Source organism: Crinia signifera, chromosome 4 (assembly GCF_055691185.1).
Source record: "Crinia signifera chromosome 4, ASM5569118v1, whole genome shotgun sequence".
NCBI classification, from domain to species: Eukaryota; Metazoa; Chordata; class Amphibia; order Anura; family Myobatrachidae; genus Crinia; species Crinia signifera.
The window spans coordinates 151,016,167-151,037,158 of record NC_139220.1 but is presented as its reverse complement, the minus strand read 5'-3'; the positions used below and the strand labels follow the sequence as shown (position 1 = coordinate 151,037,158).

Below are 20,992 nucleotides of genomic sequence, written 5' to 3'. Positions count from 1 at the left end.
GCCATACACACAGGGCGAATACAGCCCCATTTCAAAGCAATCTGACGATCACTTATAAATGAAGCACTGATCACTACGTGTGTATGGCCCCTGGTGACAGCGTTACTATAGCCGGTACTTGTGTACTTTCGCAGAGCCTCTGGGCCATGCCCCCACAGCGTCGAAATGTGGTGTAGCCTCTCCCTTTTCTAATTTTGGGCGCATATGTCCCTCTTCCTGGTGACAGAAAGTTGTGAGGTCTTTCTGGTGACAGAAAATTGGGAGGTATGCATGTGTAGCAACCCCCTCCTACGTGTTTTTTTGGAGAACTGACTGGTATGATCTGGTAACTGTACATTCCTGGGGCTTCTCCCAGACTTTGCTTGCACACGGCAGAGGGGAAGGTGGTTCTTCAAACTCGACTCTGTAAATATCACAATAAATATAAAAAAATATGTTCAATTTACAGATGGAGCCAGCTTCATGCTTGCAGGATCGTCAGTCCCCACCAGTCGTCGGAAGGGGGGGTGCTCGTGCGTCCCGTTCCGACGGAGCTCCCTGACACCGTGTCCTCAGGAGACCCCCCAACACCACATCCCTGTCTTGCTGGACTCTGACTGCACACTTGGACTGAATACTGCCCCACTGCTGTACACCAAAACAGCAAGACACTTTCCCCCACCTCCAGTGGCCGTGGACCTCAATCCATCCACCAGGTCACATACCAGAGAGGATCTAAACCCTTTTAAGAAATTGGGACATAACCATTGGACATTACACTTGTCATTCCTCCATCCTGGAGCAACCAACCATCCAATCGATTGGACAGACCCCCGACCCACTGCGGTTAATTACAAGTGGAGAATACAGCTTGGAAATACCTCCAGTGGCCACGGAAACATCATCCATCTTCTTCCAGGCCACCTACTAGAGAGGATCCATCACACCCTGCTGGGTGCTCCACCCGTTTCCCCCTTAGCCCATTGGGGCCCAACATGGTTTCCCTAGTTTTGGGAGAAGTACCCAGACCTACTGGACATCATCCAATTCCATCTGTCAATAGTGGGATAAGCCAGTGTACCGCATGATTGCCCATGCAGTGGTAACTATACCGGGATACGGTCATATTATCTACAGCATTTAGGTCTACAAGCATTAGGTCTACACCACTAGGTCGACCTGCATTTAGGTCGACAGGGTCATTAGGTCGACAGGGTCATTAGGTCGACTTTTATAAGGTCGACAGGGTCATTAGGTCGAAATGGGGAAGGTTGACAGGCAAAATGTCGACATGGGGTAATTTGACTGTTTTAGGAGTCGACATGTGCCGACAGGCGGTATTTCATGACCTACCATCCACTAGGGCATGGTGGGAGAATAAAATAGTGTGCCCAAAGCATAGTGAGCGCAGAGAGCCATGCGAGTTGACGCGGTGCTATGTTGACTGTGTCGACGCTTAAAAAAAATATATATATTCAAAATAAACAAAAACCATGTCGACCTTTTCACTGTCGACATAATGACCCTGTAGACCTAACACATGTCGACATAATGTTGACCTAACCCATGTCGACCTTCAGTCAGGTCGACCTAATGCTTGTAGACCTAAATGCAGTCTGACAAATGATCCCATTCCACTATACCAAGTACTCAATTGTGTAACAGCATTGCTTTGTTGCAAAAATACCACAACTAGTCCAGCAAGCAGAGAGTGTTTTTATATATTTTATTGTTTACATGTACATGTTGTTTTTCAATTTCTTCGTTTTAGAAAATACTGTATATACAGGTTGTTTATTAATATTAAAATTGTCTGTAAGGATCATCCAATCTGTCAATCCATTTTTCTAAATTATCAATCCTAGCGCTGCCACAGAACTTCTTGTTCTGACCCCCCCATCTTTCTCCATTCACCGGGTGTATCTAACCCCTCAGTGCAGCTGCTAATTCAATACCACTCATACTCTGCGCCCCCAGTTTTTACCATCTCCTCAGTCCCCACCGCCGCCCTGAACTCCCCCCCCCCCCCTTACCCTGCCCGTCTCCCTGAAGCAGAGATTGGAAGGGTCACACCACCTAGCCGCTGAGTGACTGGAACGTGAGTACGTGTGAGACGCACGCGTGTCCCAGTCTGATGGAACCCTCTCCGCTAGTGCTCTATAGCGGGGACCAGTGCATCCCAGTCAGATGGAGTCCCTCTCCACCAGCGATCATCAGTGGTCTAGCAATGAAACATCTGTATTTATCAGGAACCTTTCTACAATTTCTGTGTTTTTAAGCAGAAAACCACAATAACACAGCACACAATTTAACAAAATAACATATACATCATATAAATATGTAATACCAATACTTTATATTTGCAACAATCTAAAGTTTACCCTATCTTTGTCACTAGGTAAATGTAATGTAAAAACTAAGTTTCCACATTGAGGGTGACCCTTAAACAAATTTAAATAGTATCTATTCACTCTTTTGTATATAAAAATGTGTCAACATTCGGGTAAAAAGTGAAAATACCCATGTCGACCTTGCCCATGTCGACCTAATATGTTGACCTACACCCATGTCGACCTTTCTGCACATCGACCTAATGGTGCCGACCTAACGAGTGGAGACCTTATGATCCATACCCATGTGAGTCCTGACAGACCTGTTAGTCGTCCATATTGCAGACTCTGCTTCAAAAGTGCATTAGCTGTCAGCTCTCCAAATCTGCTGTACCGCGGCTCCCGTTCTCCAAACCACAGCGATGCTGGCTCTGCCCTTGATCCTCAGCATCACCTGATCAGTACATCATGCACCCCTGGTCTCCAAGATGTGGTTTTCTGATAGTCACCACCCATAGTACCTCAGCAGCACCTCTCCACCGTTACCTCAGAACAGGCTCCTCACAGACAGCGCCTGCTCTGTAATACGCAATGGGCCTTGTATATGACTCCATCAATTGACCCTTCCCACTGTCACTGACCTTACCCTGACCTCTTATGCAACTCCTGAGGCTGCTGGGAATTCACAGTCTGGCAGGTCAGGCAGGTTGTAGGACGGTGGACAGTGCAACACAAATGCCGCCAGCTTGAGATGCCCTCTCTTCTCCCTGGCAATTTGAACTACAGTGTACTATATCAAAGCTTCCTGTGAACTGATCACTGGAGACGTGGCAAGTAGTTCAATTTACATCCTTATATCATGGCAGTTCACTAAAAGTGGATACAATATACATAATTACCAATTAAGGGACAGTGTGTCACCATTCTGTCTGGGACACTATTCCTTGCAATAGTGCAGGCTACTATTTAAAAGTATTCTATATTGAATAATTTGGCTATAAAGTCATATAAGATTACACTAATTATATGTTATTATTAAGCAATATTTTTCTTGTCAAATATCCATTGTATTATTGGTTTTTAAGCTACTGTAGGTGGCCACCTGCAATTTACATGAAAATATTATAGGTTTTAATAAATTGATATGTAATGACCCTAAAAGTATTTTGTACCAGCTTGGATAAAAGTTTATCAAAACTTTATTTATACACAATATAATTTACAGTTTATAAACTTTCTGCATTGGCACCTCTGCTCTTGGTACATCAACACAATATTTATTTTACAGCCACCTAATGCATCTCCCAACTTCTTCCAATTTCACTCTCTAAGCTATATATAATGGTTAATTTACCACAAATATTGTATACATTTTAATATGACATCGCATGACATAAGAAATTATACAAATACCTTACAGTATCATATACCTTAACACAACAAGAGATAAAATGGAGATAAAGCGGAGAAAAGGTAAAAGGAGATAAAGCACCAGCCAATCAGCTGTGTTTGAAAAAGACAGTTGGGAGTTGATTGGCTGGTGCTTTATCTCCTTTTACCTTTTCTCCGCTTTATCTCCAGTTTATCTATTCTCCAAGCTTAATAAATCTGCCCCTGTATTCCATTTCATGTTTCCTATTAGATCCTGTGTAATCTCTCGCTCTGTTCTTTCGCCACTCTTTGCAGTGCTCCGCAGATTATGTCTGATTTTGTGAGTAGTGTAGCTAAACACCAGTCTATTGGAGCCCCTCACACAGATTACTTAAAAGGTAGTCGCTTGGTCACTAAAATCCTTCCGGGATTTCTACTGTGTCTCGCCTCCTTGTCACATACCATGGCTGGGGTATTTATACAGTTTGGTCTGCCTCCCTATATTGTATATAGAAGCTCTTGATGTGGTTTCAAGGCCTGTCCCTAAGGTACCTGTGCCAGCGCAGCTGCAATGCTGCAGATTCAGCCCACTGTCAGTCACTTAGGCCACTCCTTTGCACTGGCCTTCTCTGGTGGATGCTGAGGTTGTAGACTGCCTCACTGTCACTGCATGTCTCTCAGCACTGGGGTCTCAGATCACTGTCTCCTTGGTATGTGGCCCCATACAGCCTCCATTGGCTGTAACACCGCAGCATTTCTCACCTCTCTCATCATTACCTCAGACTACCTTCCTCAATGGTTCCTCACTCTCAACTGTCATCTCCTGACACTGGTCATGTGACCAACTCCTGACCTCTGGGAATTGTCTGCCTGTAAAATTACAGACCTATGTGTAGCACAATGCACCATGTGAGACATACAGTAATACATCGCAGGAGCAGGGTATTACAGATATGATTATGCATATTTGTGTTGGATGGTAATTCAGACCCTCATGTACCCAGAATATAAAAGTGTAGTTATTTGTTCCTTAAATTCACAGTGACAGGCATAATATATTGCTTAGCAGGGCTTACATATAGGGCGGTATTCAATGACGTGAATCGTTGGTCACGGCGATTCTGATTTCAGATTCGCCAGCCAATCGCCGTTTTTTTTACGGCGATTCGCCACGCGTAGGGATTCGTCGGGAGTCGCCGGGACTAGCTGTGTCACCCTATTCAACGTGGCTGAGAATCGCCGCCCCCAACGGCGATTCTCAGCCAATCCGGCGTTTCCCTAAACAGCTTCAGTACTGTAAGAAATTGCTGTGAAATGCAAGAAAAATGCAAATTACCCTGAAAAAACGATTCCAATACAGCAGACTGCAAAAGCTGTGTAATCTCCTCAAAGGCTAAACGAAGGAGTGAGGTGGGGAGGAGAATCATGGGTAAGTGAGGTGCACCATGGGTAAGAACATTGCATTGTGGGAGAAAAAAAAAATACCAGAAAAAATTAAATATATATTTGTATAGCACTTCTACAACCATCAAATCACACAAGGGCAGCAAATAATATTAGATTACACTTGCAGAGTGAAATTAAACACTTAAAACCAATTATTTCACAGGTTCATAACAAAGTTCACCATAAAAAGATGACGAGTGACACTCGGTGAGGAACGGCGATATGAAACAAGAAATAAGAATCGCCAACTTCTCATTGAATACACTTTTGGCTATTCATGGCGAATCCCGTCGACTACCGGCGAATCCCCATGAAAATTCCTATAGACAAAAACCGGCGATTTGTAGAGAATAACATTTGGCGATTGGTGCTTCATTCACCGGTCGTCATCGGCGAATAGAGGTCGTTGAATAGGGTGATTCGCTTTTTCAGCTCCAAAAATCGCCGGCAAACACGAAAACAACACAGAATCGCCATAAAACTTGGCGAATCTGCCTCATTGAATACCGCCCATAGACCGATTTTTATATTCTGCGCATGCACATATTCTCATATGCGCATGTGCAGGGCTTCTGTGCGGGTGCCTTCGCCGACTTGCATAGTCGGCGTGGCGGTCACACAGGGGGGTGGGATGGAGGCAAGCAGGGGGCATTCACATGCATGAAAATGATGGGTGCACTCAGGAAAACACTGGGCGTCCCCATGCGAGCGCAGGCAGGAACCTGCCTGCTGGGTGGGAATTTGCACGCCTGGCAGGGGGCGTTACATGTGGTGTAAGAAGGTTATTTGTATGAGGATACATCTGTAGTGCGATTCTTTTACAAAAATATAGTCATTCCACTACATCAAATTACAGCCTGAAAAAAAAATGGTAGAATCAACTCCTTTTAAAATTAGTACAGATTTAGAAACTTTAAAATAAAACTGCTTTTTATGTACTACATTAAAACCTGAATAAATAATCCTTTTTTACTTTTTTCAGTAATCACCATTACTTTTGTATGTTTTAATTGAACCATTTCATTGAGAGAAAATTATTTATGGCTATTAAATTGTCTTATTTCCATGACATTACCCTGAAACACACCTGTATTTTTATTGCTTTATATTCAAATGAATGACAGCCTTCCACAATACTGTCAGTGAACATTGATAATTTAAAGAGACTTGGAGCGGGATGTAATGAAGTCCGAATTTTACGGATGGCGGCTGAACTTGGACTTCTTTTTAAAAGGGCAATAATTTGCAAGGCATGGTTTTTCCTTGTAAATGATTGTACTGAGTTCGACCAGCATCCCGCACTGCAGCCTAACCTCCAACTTCAATACATCCCGCCCCTAATATGGAGTACCATATCACAGGCAGAATTGTACAAAGTCTTGCACAGCCTGCACCTCACAGGCTAGTACATTTCACCACAGAAATACTTTAGGTTTTTGCTGGGAACTATGGTTACAAACAAGGGAATTTACTGCACACATTATTTTTTCTTTTGGTGCAATTAATGTAAAGTATATTAGCAAAACAACTATATATTAATCATAAAGTAATCATAATTAATATTGGATTATTGAATACATCTCAGGCAATGTACTGTATGTATTAATATTTCAGATTAAGAAAAAAATATATATATTTCTATTCTATTAAAAGGAGAGATGTGTGTGACAAACAGATTAGTAATTTGTATGCTGATCATCCAAATACTCATTTTGGTAAAATTGGTTGAAAGAATATTCACATTATGTATTGGGCTATATTTTAATAATGAAGGACTCCACTATTTCCTCCTATCTTTTTAATACATTATCCCTAGTATCGAAGTTTCCTACAAACATTCACAAACATTTGCCTCTGTGTTTGTGCATGTGTGAGAGAAAGAGACGTAGTTTAACTCACTGCCAACAGATGGCAGTGTTTCCTAGACACACATATACACACACACACACACACACACACACACACACACACACACATATATATATGTGCAATTACCTATTTGTGGGGGAGGACCATGTCTGTTAAGGACTCCCATTTTTTGGATGCATTTGAATCTGTCTGATGGACTCCTCTTGTTGAAATTTTGTCACTCTTGCACTTTATATGCCATAAACTTTTTTTGCTTGAACAAAATCTGATGTTGCTGGTCTCCAGTTCTACCATATCTAATTACCATATCTGGACCGGGCACTCAGTAGACTATATGTGTGTGTGTATATATATATATATAACAGCTGGGTACGGTCCGGCACTCTCCCCTCTCCATGCACTGAACCTCGGTGCCCTCCCTCGGCTCACTGTATCTTTTCATTCACCTTGACAAAGGGGCGCCAGAGCCCCGAAACGTTGGTGTCTTTGTTTCATCACTAAAAGCCATTTGAAAATCCTTGGAGTGCCGCCTCTTATTGGTTTGTTTATATATATATATATATATATATATATATATATACATACATACATACATATATACATACACACACACACACACTATTGTCTTTTTGTGGCCTAGTTATATTTCACCAAGTATCAAGGGTAAGCCTTTTCGTTATACAGTATATATTCTTCTAGTATTTTTAAGCCAATACATATTGGTCGATTACGTGCTCCTTTAAAACTACATCAATGGATGCTTCTGCATAGCTAATACATTAATATTCAAATTTGAAGGTGCACATTTAAGTTGCTTTAAGATGCTATGTGAAGTAGCTTTTGTCAGCAATTATTTTTGAACATATTCAATGTGGTAAATAGCATATACTGCATCTTCCATAACACAGAAAGCATACATTAACATGATAACTAGGCACGATCCTTTTAGTCATTTTCCCCCTCACTGAATTTTTTATGCTTTTCTGATCTTAATAAGAAAACAAAGCAACCAGCAACATCATAACACTGAAATGCTTTAGAAAACTGTTCAGGTACAACAAAACAGAAACTTAAAAGGACTTTGCAATTTGTTACAGAACCCCCCTAACCCCCTCCACAAAAGTGCATTGTAATGAAAATAGATGACTGATTTCCAGCAGCTGTACCATTTCAGCAGAAGGAACTTAAAAGGATTCCACAAGTGATCATTAAACGCAGTTAGCAGCAAATCGCATTAAACATTAACCTTCACAAAAAAGTGCAATATTAATAATCAACAAAGATAATATAATTTACAATGATGCTGATAATAAATAATAATAATAGTAATCACATACTTAACGGAATGTAATGGAATACATAAAACCCAAAATACTTTTGTTTAGCCCAGCTTTTTTCTTTTAATAATTAGCTACCATTATATTTCACATAGGTCTGCCGCTATAGATCTAATGCATTCACCTTATGCGAAAACATGTTTAATAAATATGGAAACCCGAAATTGGATTAATTATGCAAACCGATCAGCTTTCGGTATATGCAGTCAGGGAAATCCTGCTCCCATCTGTACATAACGACCAGAAATCCACACATCATGCTGACCTGGCCCCTAAATGTCACACTGCCTTCTACATAGTATAATGTAAACTGAATGCTGCATTCACAGAAGTAAAAAAACAACAACATGTAATCATTCTAAAAGTCACCCTATGAAGGTCTACTAGGCGGTATATATACTAAATTGGGGATTTATAGAGGTGGAGATGTTGCCCATAGAATGTAAGCTCTCATGAGCAGGGCTCTCTCTACTCTTGTGCTAGATATCTCTGCCACTCTAATAACTGTATAAGGGTCCTGTCGCCTGATGGATCTTTCTTTATTTACCATGTACTAAATTGCATTGTACTGTATTTCGTTAATAAATAGTTTTTTAGCTCATTTATGTATTGTTAGGCTCTGCATAACCCTTGTGGCACTACATGATCAATAATAATAATTATAATAATAATAGCCAACCAATCAGAATCTAGCTATTATCTTCTAGAAGGAGCTATATAGATGATAATTACAATATGATTGGTTGCTATATTGAACATATGCACTTCTATAAACCCACACTTTAATAAAAATATACACTTAAGGTGCGTACACACGGGGCAATATGATCGCTGGCAATATATTGTTAGCAATATATTGCTCAGCAATCATAATGCCCCGTGTCCCGTTTTCATCTGCGACCAGAGATGGTCGCAGATGAAAATTTAAACACTGCTTGGTGAAGAGGCAGGGGAGGTCGCTGGTCGGAGGAGCATGTTCCTCCGACCAGCGACCATTCAGGGGTTGAAAACGGGAGCGTGCACCCGGCGATTTATCGCTGGTGCACACTCCAATCACTGGCAATATGGTCGCTCAGCGACCATATTCCCAGCGATTTCAGCCCCTATCGCCCCCGTGTGTACACAGCATTACATATACATTATTCCAGTAGAGATAATAGGGTGTTCTTAACTCCAACTCATTTAATACACATGGGCATATTCTATTAGCCACAGGGCTGATCGCAAGCTTGTTGCAGTGCTTAGAGCTACACAATTGCAAACTGCAGGCAGCACTTAGGGCCTTATTTTGGTTCACTCTTTCTGACAAAATCCTTCTTAGATGGACAAAACCATGTGCACTGCAGGTGGGGCAGATGTAACTTGTGCAGAGAGAATTAGATTTGGGTGGGGCTTTACTTCAAAGTGAGATCTATATTGCAGTGTAAAAATAAAGCAGTCAGTATCTACCCTGCACAGAAACAAAATAACTCACCCAAATCTAATTCTCTCTGCACATTTTACATCTGCCCCCCTGCAGTGCACATGGTTTTGTCCATCTAAGAAGGATTTTGTCAGAAAGAGTGAACCAAAATAAGGCCCTTAATGTGGCTTTCTGCTTGCAAACTCAGAGTTGCAAGGAGAAATCTGGGGCAACCAGAGCTTTCTGTCCTACCACTGCAAGCCCATTATCCCAAAGTTCAGGTCATTTACCTATGTTATATTATAGTGTGCCTTAACATCAGGGTAAATGTGCTTGAAATTGAAAAGTGGACATTAAAGTTCAAGACTATCCTTCTGCAGTAAGCTCCATGGCTAATTGAATATGCCTCATATGCTAAGGTTATGGGTTTGATTCCCACCACGGCTCTAACTGTGCAGTGTTTGTATATTCTCCCCATGCTTGCATGGGTTTACTCAGGGTACTCTGGTTTCCTCCCACCATCCAAAAATATACCGGTAGGTTAATTGCTTCCAACAAAAATAAACCCAAGTATGAATGTGCGTGTACATGTGGTAGGGATTGTAAGCTCCACTAGGGAAAGGACTGATGCGAATGTTCAAATATTCTTTGCAAAGCACTGCAAAATAAATACAAATATACTTCTCACTAGGGAGGCCTGGGATTGGTCTCCTGATATGCCCAATGATGAATAAATTACCTCTGGCCACAGAGAAAAGGTGCAGCGAGGGGACTGCGAGACTCAGCGGACCAGGGAGGAGGCGGGGAACTCGGTGTCCGGGCATACATGGTGGCGTGTGAAACAGTGTATGGCTGTGCAGTGTGATGTGATCTCCAACATCACGCTGTGTAGCCACACAACCTTGTTGCCAGGCAGCACAGCGTGATGTTAGAGGTCACGCTGCGTAACCACACAGTGGGATCAAATGCGCATGCATTGGAGCCTCCAATCTCGCGAGGGGCGGCGGTACGCGTCCTCCAACCTTTTCATACCCCCACTATCCGCGTCGGAGCCCGAAGCGTGGCGAGCGGACACGGATTACTTTACATGTATTGTGCGTTCGCACGCCACGCTTCGGGCTCGTATTCCGCGTCGCCTCGCTGCGCTCGCCACACTATCTAAAATCAACTCCGCGCCGACGTGGATAGTGGGGGTATGAAAAGGTCAGAGGACGCATACCACTGCGCTCACCACGCTTCGGGTTGGTGTTGATCCTGGGGGTGGCGTTGACTATGGGGGGGCCATTTAACATTGTAAGGACCCATCAGGGTGTTTGTACAATCAAAAATCGTATACGATCGCATCGTATGCCATACGATGTGATGCGATATTTTATTGTACAATATCGCATACCATCGAACACCTTATATAGTGTAATGGTATACGATGCGATGGGCATCATGCTAGGAAACAAGCATAAATAAACATAAACATATTTCCCTCTCACTCCCATATTTCTTAACTGCCCTGGATGAGAGGAAAGCCTATAAAAACACATACATTTTTATACACTCCTAACCTATTATATCTGTAGAACCAAATGCAGAAGGAACATAAAAATATAGGCTATGGGACCCTTTGATGTTGTATGCCATCACTACCTGCGACAGGTTATGTTTTTGCCAGTGAGAGGCTGTGTAGAGTTGAACTCCTATAGAAATGCACTGCATAAAAGAATTGTCCCACCTGTGCAGCCCCTGCACTACATTTACTTTAATAAGGATGGTATTGTAAAGAAAAAAGAAACGTGAGGAGGAGTAGCCAACCACATTTTAAAGGGAGTTTGTGTAATTGTGACCCTGAAATCTGAAACTTCTCAGGATGGTTTCCAGTAGAAGCTTCCATTAAGCATATGCTTGAATTTTTAGCTTTCACATTTAAAGTAAGACGTTACGCTGGAACAGCTGTTAAAAAATCCACAGCTGGAAACATTTTGAGCATGAAAGAGGCCAATATTATACAGTATATACAGGCACACATGTATTTGAAGCTGAAAAATACCAACAAGTTATTTTATTCAGACAACAGAATGTACCGATCAAAATCTGCACCAACTGAAGTCTGCAATTGTGAGAAAATAATTATTGAGGAACATTTGTGCACAATATTTTCAATTTGCTAATTGATGAGGACACATTTAAGAAGAGTACTGTGCCCCTTGAGCATCCCTCTTACCATGTGCCCACTAATGAGCATAGTACTTAATAACCCTGATTAAAACGGTCACTGTGCCCAGCATCTCTGGCATAGACCAGGAAGGAACTTAATACAATTTAACAGTTTACTGCATGGGATTTTTTGGGGAATTTTTATTACAAGACAACTACTGAAGTGTGTCTGCATTTTAAAATAATTTAAATCACTTGTGTTCATTTTTTTATTATTTTCCTGGATATTAAATAAAGGCAGTTTTGCGTAATTCTTGTACTTTATCATTGTGATGAAAACTGTTCATAAACAAAAAGGGCTCTCTTGCCAGTTAAGAGCATGCAATAGAAAATAAGGGAGTTATCACAGTTTTTTCTAATTCATTATTAGGGTTTCTTTGTAGCCCTTTCTTTTCAAGTATTGTTGCTTCTACACGTCCTGGTATTGGAAATGTGATTTTCCAATAATTTACAAAACGTGCATACCCACTTAACAATATTTGAGACGATAAGCACGATAATGACCATTGATAAAGATATTTTCATACATATCTTACTATGGGCCTGATTCAGGCCTGATTGCTGCTGTGCGATTGCTGCTGTGCGAATTTGCCACCTTGTGAATTAATGTCCTCGCTATGCAAACAGATGTGTACAGCTAGCGAAGACTTTGCAGCCGAGCAAATATGTCAAAATCCATTCGTAAAACGCTCACCATCAAAAGATTTTTTTCACTGGTCATCACTCATCGCAGGCTCACAGTAGCCAGAGACTTACTAGGCGGCTGCGATGAAATCAGCCGGATTAGGGCTGGAGCCGACATCACAAACCCTCCCCTGTGGAACTAGGTATACCTTGTGTTTTTTCTGTCACGCCTATGTTTTTCTTGGTACTCCCATGGGTACTAGGTACACTGGTGTTTTTTTCTTGGTACTCCCATGAATCGGCCGGTTACCACCCCCAGTTGTTGACTTCCTGTCATCCACCTTGTGAATGGTTAATGAAGGAATACAGTTGCAGGATTTTTTCACTAGCAGGCATCACACACCAGAATTGGAGTCCAGATTCATGCACGGTATATCGATAATCGGTTAATGCAGCAGTGATCAGGTCTGAATCAGGCCCTATATTGTTAATGATTAGTGCTCCATGGTCCTGCAATGCCCTGTACTGTAAGACACTTTATTCTTGGGTACTTGTGGAGTATCACGGCTCCCACGATGGGCATCGTATGCCAAAAAATCGCATCGCATGCGAACGCATACGATTTTGCACTGAAAAGCATCCAAATGCATTGGAATTAGTATTAAACATGTTCAATGGCCCCCAACTAGCATTTTTGAGGCTGTACCACCCCCACTATCAACGCGAACCCGAAGCGCGGCGAGCCCGCGAGGGGCGGCGGTACGCGTCCTACGACCTTTTCATACCCCCACTATCCACGTCGGCATGGAGTTGAGAATAGAAAGTGTGGCGAGCGCAGCGAGCCACCGAGCCCGAAGCGCGGCGAGCCCCGCGAGGGGACGCGGATACCTTCACAGGTATCCGCGTCCCCTCACGGGCTTCACAGGTGTCCGCGTCCCCTCGATGCGCTCGCCACACTTTCTATTCTCAACTCCACGCCGACGTGGATAGTGGGGGTATGAAAAGGTCGTAGGACGCGTACCACTGCGCTCGCCACGCTTCGGGTTCGCGTTGATAGTGGGGGTGGTACAGCCTCAAAAATGCCAGTTGGGGGCCATTGAACATGTTTAATACTAATTCCAATGCATTTGGATGCTTTTCAGTGCAAAATCGTATGCGATCGCATACGATCAAATCGCATGCGATGCGATTGCATACGATTTTGTCTAAAAACTGCCAAAATCGGTAAAAATCGTATCGCATAGCATGCCATCGCATGCCACTATATATGGCATGCGTTGGCATGCGATGGGAGCCGTGATACTCCACAAGTACCTTTTCTTGTTTTATTTAGACTGTTTCTGTACTTTATAAAGCGCCATGGACTCCTTGTGAAGCCATGTAAAGGCTAATAATAATTATAATTGCTGTACAATTTTTACATATTTTAACTTCCCTACCGTTTACCTCAGTACTATATTGAAGGCATTTTTTTTTACCATTTCTCAGGGCATAACTATTTATACCACACCGCATAAGGAGTGACTGTTCATAAATTACATAAGTACATCATACTGTATACTGTATAGGGTGGCCAATCCCAGGATCGGGAGGATCCCAGGATTTGGCCCCAAAATCACAAGAATACAATTTAGAATTAGACTGCGCATACAGTCTAATGCCCGGCAACATCTGAGAACTCGCTCAGACACTGTCTGGCTGTTCTCGACCTGGCATGCGGCTCTGCGCAGCGTGACGTGATGTCAGAGGTCACCCTGCAAAGGCCGCAACCCCGCACAAGTCTGCTGTTTGCTCTGCTGCCGCCCACCTGCCTGCTCAGTGCGGCACCCCCGCACCGCCTGCCATGCTCCCCAGCAGCACCACCCGACGGGCCTACCTTCCACTGAAGTAATTGTTGGGGGGGGATGTGGGAGGTTTTTTTTTAAATTATGGATACCAATCCCGGGATTGAGCATTTATTTCCCCAGGATAGGCATCCCTAATATTGTATCATTTTGGTAGGGTTTGATGCACTGTGTTATGTTCTGTTGTTTATTAATAGTCCTATAAAGGGAAATTCAAGTGTTTTGCCCTTACATTACTGTTCTGTTTCTCCATCATTTTGATAGGCTTATAACGGGTTACTGATAAACGGAGCCAACCACTGGAGAATTAAGACTACCTAATTTCTTCAGAAGCAATCCACATTTACATACTAGAGTAAGAAGAGAGTTCTGTGTTGTCTTTTTTTGCTTGCATAAACACAGTGTAAACCACCAGCAGCTTTGGATCCGTATTATTGGTCAACATGGACAATAGGTTGACCCAAGGTGGTGATAGGTTGATTGAAGTGGTAATAGTCTACACATGAAAATGTCAACATGAGTTTTTCACCATTTATTTCATTTTCTTAACTTTTTCGTACTTTACATCCATTGATTGGAAGCTACTCATGCACAGGTATGGGGTCCTTGTGATCAAATCTAATAAATTGCCAAAACTCATGTCAACATTTTCATGTGTTGACCATTTCTGTGTCCACCTTCTACTTGCGCATGCCATCATTTTACCTATGTCGAACTTGTGCATGTCTAAATCTTGTTGTTGACCTAGCCAATGTCGCCCTAATTACTATCAACTCTACGATCCATACCTCAATGCTTTACCATATTACTAGGGTAATTCAATTAGCTGCGATACTTAGCAGAGGACGAAGGGTCTGATTGAGCATATAGTCACTGAACAGCGAGCAAGTAAATGCCGAACCGCCAAACGATCCCCTCGCCACAAGAATCCACATACTAGCATGTGAGCAGATGCATTTGCATACAAATTTACTCACATGGCCGAATTTGGGGCAAGCCAGCATTTCCAGGGGTAAGCCAAGCATTTCTATGGGCCCACCCACTGTTTTGGGCCCCTGCGTTTGCCCCCTGTCCGCCCATCCTAGAGCGAACGCCCCGGCAAGTGTGAAACTCGACAAAGGCACTTGCTCCGGGGGATTGTGCATGCACATATTCTCGCATGCGCAAACCCCAACAATCGGAAGGGGTAGTGAATTCAACTTGCACCAAGCTGGTCTAAAATCACCCTATGAGTGAAGCAGTGGGGCTATTCCATTAGTGCCAAAGGCCGTCTATAGACTGCAGCTCCCGGCTGAGCAGGCTCACAAAGAAATCCCTGTTCACATACAGATGGGGCAGGTCCCATCCTTGCCGCCAGGCCGCCATGGCGGAGGTTCTGGCGCTCCGAAATTCTTCTTGCGCCGGCGTCCGCCAAGGGGCGTGGGTTCACGCCATGCAATACAATCCGCCACCACTGGGTGGCTAATGCTCCATCAAGCTAGAGTCGGAGTGCTATACTGCAATGTGCCAATGGAAACCCGCCATTCGCCGTATGGAGCGCGCTTGCTGTATGAGACGCTCGTGCGTAATGAGCAGCTCATAGGAAATGAGACGCTCGTGCAAATGAGTCGCTCGTGAACATCGAAGCGCGCAAAAGGGCCGTGTACTGTAGTGTCATGATCCTACAGTATACAAGCATTTACCTTCACGTTCATGTAGCCGATGCTGAATATTTTGAACTGTTGGTACTGTGCATAATGTGTATGTCAATCGCCTCCTCCCTTTCCAGGGGAGGAGGGGGTTGACTTGACCTTAAATACAGTACAGCACATTACAGCGCTAATTCTTTAAAGGACCGTCTCAGATGCTGTCGGGATTCGGGTTTCGCCAATGGGGCTGCAGACGCCACAGATTATTATATCAGCACTCTACCGACCAAAGACATCAATGTGTTGCGTAGTGTAGTGGGTAGCTGCGCCTGTCTTCATGCAGGAGACCCGTGTTCGATCACGGTGTCAATTTTTTCTTTTTTTTTTTTATTCGAATATTTTGTAGAGTGATATTTCTTAAAGCCAAACCATGAAATGTAACAGTTTTAACAAAACTAGACAAATAAAACAGTTAATGTTTTACAGGTGTCCTCACAGAATCATACTGTAAGTGAGGTAATTAGCTCCACCTGTGGATCATTTATAATGTGTCAGTCAGTAACGAGTACACCTGTGCCCCAGCTACTGTAGGTGTTCATGAAGTGTTGGTACTGTAGAGTAAGAGGACTTGATTTGGCTACAGTACCATTGCACTATTGTCTCTTCCACGGAGTAATGTGTACTACAGTATACTGTATGCAACTGAGGTCAACCGCCTCCTCCCCTCCCCCCCTCCCCCCAGGGGAGGAGGGGGGGGTTGAATTGACCTAAAATACATTCCAGGACATTACACTACACCATCTCCTGCAGCGGTAATCCACGAAGGGGCGGGCCGTCTCAGACGCTGGTCTGTCAAGGGCGGGCCGTCTCAGACGCTGCTGGGGCTCGGGTTTCGCCACTGGGCAGCAGGCCCCACAGATTATTATATCAGCACTCTACCGACCATAGACATCACTGTGTTGCGTAGTGTAGTGGGTAGCTGCGCCCGTCTTCATGCAGGAGACCTGTGTTCGATCACAGTGTCAATTTTTTCTTTTTTTTTTTTTTTTATTCGAATATTTTGTAGAGTGATATTTCTTAAAGCCAAACCATGAAATGTAACAGTTTTAACAAAACTAGACAAATAAAACAGTTAATGTTTTACAGGTGTCCTCACAGAATCATACTGTAAGTGAGGTAATTAGCTCCACCTGTGGATCATTTATAATGTGTCAGTCAGTAACGAGTACACCTGTGCCCCAGCTACTGTAGGTGTTCATGAAGTGTTGGTACTGTAGAGTAAGAGGACTTGATTTGGCTACAGTACCATTGCACTATTGTCTCTTCCACGGAGTAATGTGTACTACAGTATACAGTATGCAGCTGAGGTCAACCGCCTCCTCCCCTCCCCCCCCTCCCCCCAGGGGCGGAGGGGGGTTGAACCGACCTGAAATACATTCCAGGACATTACACTACACCATCTCCTGCAGCGCTAATCCGCGAAGGGGCGGGCCGTCTCAGACGCTGGTTCGTCTCAGACGCTGCTGGGACGCGGGTTTCGCCATGGCAACAGGCATGTACTGTACTGTAATGACCACATTGAAAACAAATATCGTATGCAATCCCTCGTGCCAACCAACTACTGTAGCATGTAATCAGCCCATGGCAACAGGCATGTACAGTAAAGACCACATTGAAAACAAATACTGAAGGCAATCCCTCGTGCCAACCAACTAGCATGACAACATTGCAAACAAATACTGTTGGAAATCCTGTGTGCCAACTACAGAATCATGTAATCACCCCATGGCAACAGGCATGTAATGACCACCATGAAAACAAAATGCTGTAGGAAATCTCTGGTGACAACTAGCATGTAATCACCCCATGGCAACAGGCATGTAATGAACACATTGAAAACAAATACTGTAGGAAACTAGCATGTGGCAATAGGCATGTAACGACCACATTGAAAACAAATGCCGGCCCTAGCCATAGGTAAATTAGGCAAATTTCTAGGGCGTTTGGAATGCCTAGGGGCACCAGCAGCTAGGCATAAAATGATATGCAGCATGCCTATAATCTGTATGTGACTGAGGCTGTATCTGCATACAGTATGAAATAGTGTACTCATGGAAATCACTGTAACATACTGTACTGTACTGTAGCATTCCATATGCAGGTACAGCCACAGCCGTACACAGAATATGGCCAGGAGCTGCATGGCCTATTGAGGTAGAACTACTGTACTAGGGCCAGCTCTGGACCAGCTTCTGGACCACATTGAAAACAAATGCTGTAGGAAATCACCCATGGCAACAAGTATGTACTGTACAGCATAGTTGCCTACCCTCCTGCAATCTGCAGGAAACTCCCTGAAATACTGTAGCAGCAATCTCCCTCATTAGTCTAGCAATCTCCCTCATTTCACCTAACCCCCGCAAGGGGACTCAGACGCACGGCGCCATATTGGCGTACTGTATAATACTTACATTCCCTTAGGGAGTCCAGCAGTTGGGGGTCCCGACGGACCAGGTCGCTCCATCTGCGCTGGAGGGCCCTCACTGGTCTCTCCCTCCTGAAGCGCACCCTGATGGCTTGGCTAGCCTCCTGGTATGCCTCCACCACCTCTCTGTTGGTCACCAGGGGCCTGTCCCGCCAAGCAACCAGGATGAGGAGCTCTCCGCGCCTGAAGGGCCTCGCTCTCCTCGCTCTGCGTGGTGCAGCCATCTTTTATTATTTTGATAATAAAAATGGCGCCCTGATCACGTGCGTCCTGTGCGGAACAAGCGTCGCATTCTGCGCGCCTGCCATTGAGTAGTTTATCACATGGCAATCAGCTCCTACAGTAACTGTGAATTTACTGTACTGTACATGCTTGTCTTAAAAACATGACAGGTACTGTACAGCACAGCAATGTATACAGTAGCAGCTGAATGACCACTGATAAAAACTGTACAGTACTTCTGTAGTTTCACGGCGCCACTATGGCGCCGTGCGTCTGGGTCCCCTTGCGGGGCTCGGTGGCTCGCTACGCTCGCCACGCTATTTAAAATCAACTCCATGCCAACATGGATAGTGGGGGTATGAACTAACCATGTTGGCATGGTGTTAAGTTACAGTACTTTTTTTGACATATTTCGTGGCGAGCGTAGAACCTGTGAAACTACAGACATTGTATCACTTCAACGAGCTTACTAAATCTACAGTTCCACTGTATACTGTACATGACTGTAACCGTACTGTGTGCAAAAGTAAAATGATCCCTATACGAATCAGTAACTTACTGTGAATGTCATAACACCAAAATGTGTCCACCGTTAGAACATATACTGAGACGCATTAGCGTTCGTGCCGCTCCAGTATAGTACCAGTATAGTACCCGTGCAGACGCTCAAGCGCCCATGCAAATTTAGACGCCAAGAAAGCCTTATTGGTAACCGGAATTTTTTATGTGTGTTAAAACTACAATACTGTACTAACCAAAGGCCAGCCCCTGTCAAAAAAAAACAATGAGACGTACAATACAGTACAGTATAATTTAATGTAATGATTCTGTACGCAATGCAATGTAATTTTATTTATTAGTGTGTACACTATCTATAGAACAGTACAGCTTGCTGGACACAGCACAATAGTAGTAAAGTACTTTACTGTAGTACCCTGCCATAATAACAACTCAGACGCAAAAGAATCTCATTACTGGAACGTCTGTGCAACTGGGTCGCAAGAGCGTCCGTCAGAGACGCTCCTTCGTGTTAAACAAATGCAGCGCCTCTCCGCCCGCATCAGCATGATCCTCTCCTTCAAAGAGATGGGATCATGCTCGTGCCGGTGGTGTGAGAGAGGCGCTGATTAGGCTTGCCAGGGACAATAAATTATTTACTGTAGTTCCTGCGCTTCATGCACGCGCTGCAGCATAAATTTTACGCATGCGCAAAGAGGTTTTCAAAAGTGACATCTTGTGGATGATCACTGGTATTGCACTCATCCGGAGACACCACGGCGAATCGCCAAGCATTTAAAATGTATTGCGATGGCGGGCGCCGTGGCCAGCCATGGCCAGCTGGCGAAACTCTCACCATAGGTAGCCAAGATGGGACCTGCCCCATCTGTACATCTGGGAACATATCCCACATTCTATAGGTAATGCCCATTAACACAGTAATTTACCAGGTTACACAAAAGGGTCTATAACTGAATAGGCATTAAAGCCCAAGGATGCCCGTCTTTTCACCCAGATAAATTACAGCATCCAAATGAATTCTGCCTAATCAGGCATATCCAGGACATAGGGCCTGATTCAAACCTAATCGCATAAGCAAAATCTTTCTGAAATTGGAAACACCATGAACTTAAATTCAGACCTGATCGCTGTGAAATCCCACCTTGCGAATGAATGTGCACACTGTGTGAATAGATATGTATGGCTAGCGAAGAATTTGCAGCATAATGAAAATGTCCAAAATCCTTTGTTACAGGCTCACCATCGAATGATTTTTCATTGCAAGCTAGGAGTAGCTAGGGACTCACTCAGTGGCTGCGAGGAAAATAACCATAATCGGCCTGGAGCAAACGCCACACACCCTCAACTAAAACGCTTGGAAATGCCTGCGTTTTTCTTAGCACTCCCACTAAACAGCCAGGGTCGCGCATCGGGTGCAGGCAAACACGGTGCAATTTGCACTAACTTGTTCTCGATTTTGATTATATAGTCAAAATTGATAGCCCAAATTGCACCGCGTGTACACAGCTTTACTTTCTCTGCACATGTTACATTTTGCCCTCCTGCAGTGCACATGGATTTGCCCATTTGAGAATGATTTTGCTTTTGCAATGAATTATGAATCACACCCAATATATTTCTTAGTAATGCCAATTACAAGGTACTTTGGGATCACCCAACTGTACTAATTGCAGGGACAAATGCTGGTTTTGTACGACTGCATTTTTCCATTTTTTTTCATTCGATTGT

General features: G+C 43.6%; 1 protein-coding gene across 7 annotated transcripts in view; it reads right to left on the bottom strand.

Moving 5' to 3' along the window:
- The window catches only part of MDFIC (MyoD family inhibitor domain containing), a 162,884-nt gene that overhangs the window by 78,176 nt on the left and 63,716 nt on the right, over window positions 1-20,992 (bottom strand). The gene's annotated exons all lie outside the window — the stretch shown is intronic.